At 43.7% G+C, this 8,247-nt stretch overlaps 1 protein-coding gene across 1 annotated transcript in view; it reads left to right on the top strand.

Annotated features, from left to right (window-relative positions):
- Positions 1-208: 208 nt before the first annotated feature.
- Positions 209-8,247, top strand: part of LOC125452063 (cadherin-7-like) — a 139,251-nt gene continuing 131,212 nt past the window's right edge. Inside the window, exon 1 of the mRNA XM_048529996.2 lies at positions 209-351. The gene's annotated coding sequence lies outside the window, so the exon portion shown is untranslated. The remainder of the gene's footprint in view (positions 352-8,247) is intronic.

The following is an 8,247-nucleotide window of genomic DNA, read 5'->3' as shown; positions in this document are numbered from 1 at the left end:
ACCCAGTTTTTCTCCCCAGTAAGCCTCGGATGCTTCTGTTAAGAAATTCCACTTGCACTGCGCCCAGTGTCGCTTCAGCTGCAATGAAATGCCCAGCTAGCGCTGATTCACAGGCCACAAAAGCTCTCTTGTAGCCTTTGAGGGTCACGCGCTGACAGGGAGCAGAAATCTCATCGAGAAAGAAAGGTTTCAAACAGATACTGTGCCCAGCAACTTTTGGCAGCAGTAGGGCATTCAGCTGAGTAATTTGAGATGAGCAGGAAGTTCTCCATTGGAAATATCTGCTCAGCAGCAAAGAAGCCAGACACCCTTCCGTTTGTGGCTGCACTGACTTCACTTCTGTAGACACAGGTAAGTTCCTGTTTGACCGTTTTTGCTAACACACTACTTGCGCTAACTTGTGGTTTTGCACAACAGAATAGCATTGAGAATGTTAGTGACGACGTGTCATTTGCAGTGCACGCTATCCAAGCTGAATTTTCCAAATGTTTTGCTGATACGTTATTTAAGTTAAAAGGGGGGAAATTACTCAGCTCTGCAGTATATGTGCATGTCCTTGTGAAAGGTCACTGATGTGAAACATTAACTCCATCTGTCCCTGCCGTGGTCAGGTGAAGGTGCATAGCACCACTGTGTCTCCATCTTCCTCTCAGGGCCTGAGCTGTCTGAATTGATAAAACTTTTAAGAAAATAATGTGAATCAATTCAGATCTTTAACTGTCTGAAAATGTGGAGGCAGGTTGAACTCAAGTGCATAGGAATGGTGTGCAGGGATGTGGGGAACAGGTGAGATTGGCACTGGGTTATAGAACCACAGAGGACACGATGAGCTTCTCAGCCTCTTTTGTGCTGCAGCTATTCTATGATTCTGTAATTACTAACACGTAATGATTGACAATAATGTTGAAATTTGGACTCATATCAAAATACGATAACTTATTTCTAGTTTATAGCTAGTTTGATAATGATTGCTGGTGCCAAGAGATGTCAGATATTGCATTAGTCAAGATAACCTTCAAGCTTCTGCTAAAACTCGTCTGTATATCCTCAAGTGTAAAACCCTCTATAAACTACTGCAAGCAGTCAGCATAATAAAACATAATTGTTTCTTTAATTTATTTTCCCATTAAAAAGTATGCCTTAATGTGCTTGAGACAATATAACCTGGTTCAGTTTTATTAATGCATCTGAAACTGGGTTTAATCACCATTTTTGGAGCATTTCTAATGACAGAGTTTCTACCTGTGATTGATGGAAAGTCACTGAAAATAATTAAAAAAGACAATACTGAACCAGTTAATCACATCTTCTCTGGTGTGCACTGAACAGTCAGTTTGCCAATTTGCTTTTTATTTCCTGGTAGAAAAATGCTTTTGTTCAAATTTATAGCAATGTAGTGAGCGAACACCAGTGACTGTGTATTTACAACTCAGATGGTAAGTAGCTTGGAGTGGAATTTGCAGGTCATGGTGTCCCCCTCCATTTGCTGCCCTTGCCCTTCTGGATGGCCATGGTTATGGGTTTGGAAGGCACTGTATAAAAAGTCTTGGTGAGTTGCCGCACTGCATCTTGTAAGGGATGAATGTAACGGTAAAGCCGCAATCATCCTAGACTGTATGGCTAATCTCTCATTAGAGAGAGAAGACCGGTGGTGAAAGAAAAGTTTGAGAAGGTAAGTGTTTCACAGCAACTTCAGCCAGATTCAGGAATTAAACCCTATGCTTCCATTTCATGGAATCCTTACAGTGCGGAAGCAGGCCATTCAGCCCATCAAGTTTACACCAAACCTCTGAAAAACATTTCACCCCAGGCCCATTGCCTGACCCTTTCCTTGTAGCCCTGCATTTCCCCAAGGTTAATTGCACACCTCCGTAGACACTACAAGCCAGTTGGCATGGCCAATCCCATCCAGTCTGCGTATCTTTGGACTGTGGAAGGAAACTGGAGCACCTGGAAGAAACCCAATGAGATGTAGGGAGAATGTGCAAACTCCACACAGACAGTCACCCAAGGGTGGAATTGAACCTTTGTCCCCAGCGCTGTGAGGCAGCAGTGCTAATCACTGAGCTACTGTGCCTGCCTTCTGCTTCTGGTATTGATGTCCAGCCAACTGAGCTAGCCAACCCAGTGCATAGATGGGACACTGCTGCTGCTGAATTGTGTCTTTGGAAATTCTGGTGAAGTGATCAGATAGTGATGCTAAATGCTGCAAGGCTTGCTTTAAAGTGTACATAAAGAGAAATCTTCCCAACATCAGCAGACTGTTGAATGCATGAATTGTGTTCAAAATATAATTGCCTAGGCTTCCAATTGGTTTTGAAATTTCCTACCTGAGTTGGGAACCTCGGTAAAAAGGTCAACAACCTATTTTCACATGTTATATCCATGTCCTGTGATATTTTTACTGTGTGGACAATTTCTGCAGGACAAAAATTCAAAATGCCAACAGGAGACTGTCCATTTGCATTATTTCATTATTCAGAAAGACCCTTTGACAGATAAGAAAAAACCTCTAATGTGCAGAGAGAGCAAGAAATGCAGGAAATTTGTGAATTTGACCAGCAGACTAAAGCTGGTTGAAGACTTACATTCTGATCTGAACTGGGATAACCACAAAGATTTCTGAAGAAGGGGCCAGACCCGAAATGTCAGCTTTCCTGCTCCTCTGATGCTGCCTGGCCTGCTGTGTTCCTCCAGCTCCACACCTTGTTATCTCCACATAAATACAATGGCTATGAGAGAAGGTCAGAGGTGAGGAATCCTGCAATGAGTAACTCAGTTCCTGACTCCTCTGTCCACCATCTACAAAGCACAAGCCATGAGTGTGATGGAATACTCCCCACCTGCCTGAATAAATGTAGCTCCAACAACACTCAAGGAAATTGACGCCATCTGTTGTGTGGTCATTTCAGTGATTCCTTGCCATGAGTCTGAAGGAAGAAAATATTTTTGATGTATCTGGTAGGTAGTGTCGGTTGGAGGTCCCATGCAGCAAAGAAGTCTTGCTTGAAATTGTGCATGAAAATGTTAGCGTTGGGGTGCAAATTTGATATGCATGGCTGTTTCTTACGTTTGGATGAAAAACTGGATGTGGAAGGTGAATACGTTGTGGTTCAGGACGAAGCAGTTGAGTTGCAGGATGATGTCTGGAATTTCTCAGTTGTTGGTGTTCATTTCTGAGGCTGTTGCAGCGATAACATTGTCATGGGGGATGCTGATGCAGAGTGCTGAAATGACTCCATTGTGATGAGGAATATTCCTGGTTTGACTGGTACGTGGGTGCTGAGTTTCTTTAAGAAGTCTGTAGTATCGTGACAGAAGCTGTGGGCTCCTTGTACGGTGGGCTCCAAGATGTCCTTGACGTAGTCAGACCTTAAACACAGACAGACCATTGTTCACAGCAAACTACCCAGCCTTCAGGGCAACATCCACCACATCACGATACAACCCTGTCAAGGTAACCTCTGCAAGACATGTCAGATCACCGAAATGGACACTACCATCACATGTGGGAACACCACCCACCACGTACACAGCAGATACTTGTGTGACTCGGCCAACATTGTTTATCTCATATGCTGCAGGCAAGGATGCCCCAAGGCATGGTATATTGGTGGCACCATGCAGATGCGAAGGCAGTGGATGAATTCTCAGACAGGAATGTTACCTCACAGTCAGGGAGCTCTTTAATGGTCAACGAAATTTAGTCTCTGATCTTTAGGTAAGCACCCTTCAAAGCAGTCTTCAAGATACTCTAGAACACAGAATCGCTGAGCAGTAACTGTACGCCAAGTCTGTACCCATGAAGACAGCCTCAACCATGATCTTGGGTTCATGTTGCACTGCATCTAACTTCACCATACTGCTCTACAAAATCTTCCTTTCCGCTCTGTTTTGGCACCATCACCTTGATAACATATAATGATCTCTCTAACTTAATTAGTCTGTACTGTTTTGGATTACTTATTACTTTGGTTCGACTCTCAGCGTGCGACTCTGATCCTTATCATGTTATTCCAGTCATTTGGTCTTCTCCAGTTCTATCTTATTTTTAATTCTGTTGTAATTATCTCTTTGTTTCAATTAAACAGATTGTCGGTCATCCCTTCAATCATCATTCAGCTTTGGCACTTTAGTCACACCATCTGACACTCTTGGTCACCGGCAGACACCATCGCATTTGAACTGTCAACACTCCTTTCACACCATTTGTATGGTCTTTTGATCTCTCTGGTTACAAAGCCTGTGCCTGAGCACTCTTCACTTCACCTGATGAAGGGGCAGAGCTGTGGAAGCTTGTGATTTTAAATCAACCTGTCGCACTATAACCTGGTCTCGTGTGACTTTCAAACAAGCTAGACATTGAGAAAAGTCGACATAGAAAACACTGGGTACCTGGTTACTTCAACGCACTGCGAGCTCCAACAGACCCGCATGTTGGAAATTGGGCATCAACCTCTCAGGGCACGCTCCATTGGCACAGGCCACGTATACCCCATGTCCATGAACTGATATGATTTGATTTACATGTACGTAGGCACAGTGAAAAGATTTGTTTTGTGTGTAGTATAGACAGATCATGCCAGACAGGTAATAGAACAGAGCAAGGAATTCAATCTTACAGCTGCAGCAAGAAGTTGCAGAGAGGGTGAGATCAGCATTGAGCTTAAAATTTGAAAGGTCCCTTCAGAAGCCTTACAATAGCAGGGAAGAAGCAGTTCTTGAATCTATTTGTACAAACCTTTATATCTTCTGCCCAACAGAAGAGTGTGGAAGAGAGTATGACTGGGGTGGGAGGGGTCTTTGATTATATTAGTTGCGTCCTGAGGCAGCAGGAAGTGTAGGTGGAGTCAATGGCTGGAAGGCTGGTTTGCTTGTTGAGCTAGGCCGCATTCATGGCTCCTTGTAGTTTGTTGTGGTCTTGGGAACAGCAGTTGCCAAACCAAGCTGTGATGTATCTGGATGAGATGCTTTCTACGGTGTATTTATGTTTTCTATGGTGCATTTATAAAAAAAATGGTCAGAGTTCTTATGGTACATGCCAAATTTCCCTAACCTCTTGAGGAACTGGAGACATAGTTAGCTTTCTTGACCGTGGGTAGATCAGGACAGATTGTTGGTGATCATCAATCCCGGGAACTTGATGCTTTTGATCATCTCTAACTCAGCACTGCTGGTTCACACAGGGGCATTGGTGACAGAGAGCGAGGGAAGATGTTGCAGACAATAGAGAGGGTAGTAGTCTTTATTGGAAGTGGTTACAGTAGCAGAGATAGAGTGAGTGTGAGGTATCAGAGAGAAGATGGTGGTATTGACCCTAGCGGAGTGGAGAAGGCCATTAACCTTCATCCTACATTGCCATCTGGAGGCTTGCAGAGCAGAGACTGTACCAAACTGGATGGCGACTCAGAACAGGTTGGTGTTGTGCCCTCCAGTGCTGGTCCCGTGGGCAGAGGTAATCCCGCCTGAGCACCGCCCCATCCAGCAGGGACCACTGACTTACCAGAGTGCCATTTACCCCCTGCCTGGCATATCAAGGACAAGTATCAGGAACTGTGCAGGGCATCGCCAGACTGGCAGAGCTTGTTGAGATGCATAGTCGGCTTTCAAAGATGGTATGGGCACGAGAGATGCATGCTGTGATGCCCCGCCACTTGTTGCGAGAGTGGTATGTGGTAAGATGGGGCCAGAATCAGAGTGGCTCTTAGGGAAGGGGAGGTAGCTTTTGAGGTGAGTTTGGGAAGATATGGTGAGGAAAGAATGTTTGTCAGTCTCACACCAAAACCGCTCCCCCCAACAAGAAAACTCAACACAACTCCATCTTAGCCAGTAAAACATGAGATTCAGGCCAATGATGTAAAAGAATGCAAGTTCCATGACTTTGAGCTTCAGTGTCACTGGGTCAAAATCCCTCCCTAAAGGCATTGTGGGTCTCCCTGTACCACATAGACCACAACAGTTCGAAAAGGCAGCTGAGCCGCACCTTCTGAAGGGGGAAACTAGGGGCATAGAGTAAATGCTGGGCACAGCCAGTGTCACCCACATCCTGTGAACAAACAAATAAATAATAACTTTTAGAATTATTTTTTGTTTAACATAATACACAAAGCACCTTGCCGCAGGAGGTTCAGTGTAAATGTTTTGTTTTGTTTTAACAGAGAATTGAACAATTGTGGCATCAACTGGGGACTGGGGGCATTCTGGCGAAGTTTGCCGATGATACGAAGATAGGTGGACAGGCAGGTAGTACTGAGGAGATGGGGAAGCTGCAGAAAGATTTAGACAGTTTAGGAGAGTGGTCCAGGAAATGGCTGATGAAATTCAACATGAACAAATGCGGGGTCATGCGCTTTGGAAAAAAGAATACAGGCATGAAATATTTTCTAAACGGTTGGAAAATTCATAAAGCTGAATTACGAAGGGATCTGGGAGTGCTAGTCCAGGATTCTCTAAAGGTTAACTTGCAGGTAGAGTCCGTGATTAAGAAAGCGAATGTAATGTTGTCATTTATCTCAAGAGGGTTGGAATATAAAGCAGCAATGTGCTTCTGAGACTTTATAAAGGTCTAGTTAGGCTCCATTTAGAACACTGTGTCCAATTTTGGGCTCCATACCTCAGGAAGGACATACTGGCGCTGGAACGTGTCCAGCAGAGATTCACACGGATGATCCCTGGAATGGTAGGCCTAACATACGATGAACGGCTGAGGATCCTGGGATTGTATTCATTAGAGTTTAGAAGGTTGAGGGGAGATCTAATAGAAACTTACAAGATAATGCATGGTTTAGAAAGGGTGGACGCTGGGAAGCTGTTTCTGTTAGGCGGGGAGACTAGGACCTGTGGGCACAGCCTTAGAATTAGAGGGGGTCAATTTAGAACGGAAATGAGGAGCACCTCCTATCATTTCTGGAATGCTTTATTCCTTATCCTTTGAAGTATCCTTTTGTGTGAAGTTAAGAGGTTGTTGCCTTCAGTGCAATCAGTGGTTTCAATTTTCCTTGAAATCTCCTTAATGACCAGCATGCTTGCCTTGTTAGGAATGGTGCTGCTAAATTATATTTTCAGTTCCTATGCTAATCACCTTGTAGTGTGCGCTGCCATGTGTATATTCTAAGTATACTGAATTTTAGCGGATTACATGGTGTACCATTTTTGAGGTGGCCCACCTTCTGATCTAACAAAAAGAGCCTTGTGGAGGAAGCAAGGTGTAGTTTTTTGGTAACACAGATCTGGAGCATTGCTGAATGAAGAGTCATTTTGAAAATACTTAGCACTCGTAATGACAATTCACCAGGAATATCAACATAAGAGAAAACGAGATTTATACTGTATGAGAGAAGAGTAGTGGCAGGGTGGCGAGTGGACTCTGATTGGTATGGTCAGCAGTGTGCTTATTGTAAACAAAAAATTGGATGTTCTGTTTGATACAGCCAACACCACATTGGGATTAATTGCATAAATATCTGACATCACACAGACACTGAAATTCATATACCACATTCATGTTTTATGTGATTGGTGTTTTTTTTTCCTTGACGCTGTACAATGCTGGTGGTGAGCAACACATGTACTGCTAGACTAAAACTTCATGTAGTGCTTAAAATCTTATACACCTTACACTTCTGGGGTAATCTGAGGCAAACAGCCAAAATTTCAGAACCAGAAGTGAAGGCACGAGGACGATGATGTGTATACGTGAGAAGGAGTCATATTCCCTTTCCTTGAGTCTGCCTAGGGGAATTGTTCTGGGACTGTCTGACACAAGTGTCCGACACTGGGCAGGATGCGCATTGGGATACCCACAGTGCCACTGCAATAAAACTGACATTTCAGAAACGTTGTAAATGTAGCCCAACCTAATTGTTCACCATGCAAGCTTAATGCCAAAATAAGGCATTATCAAAGCTGCCCTGTGCATGATGATTGCCCAGATTAGATTTCTCATTACATGGTAGGCAAACTCATGAATGGACCAAATGATGTTGCTCCTGAGTATTGTTGGAGCTGCACTCATCCAGGCAAGTGAGGAGTATTCCATCACACTCCTGACTTGTTTTCTGAAAACAGTGGGCAGGCTTTTGGAGAATCAAAGCTTGATTTCTTGCTTCAGTGTTCCTAGCCTCTGACTTGTTCCTCTACCAGCAGAATGTATATAATTAGTCCAGTTCAATTACTGGTTAATGGTAAATCTCAAATGTTGACAAAAGGGTATTCGTTGATGGTAATGCCATTAAATATCAAGGGGCA

This window comes from Stegostoma tigrinum, chromosome 5 (genome assembly GCF_030684315.1).
Source record: "Stegostoma tigrinum isolate sSteTig4 chromosome 5, sSteTig4.hap1, whole genome shotgun sequence".
Classification (NCBI taxonomy): Eukaryota; Metazoa; Chordata; class Chondrichthyes; order Orectolobiformes; family Stegostomatidae; genus Stegostoma; species Stegostoma tigrinum.
The sequence above is the reverse complement of the archived record's forward strand: the minus strand, read 5'-3'. Positions and strand labels throughout refer to the sequence as shown.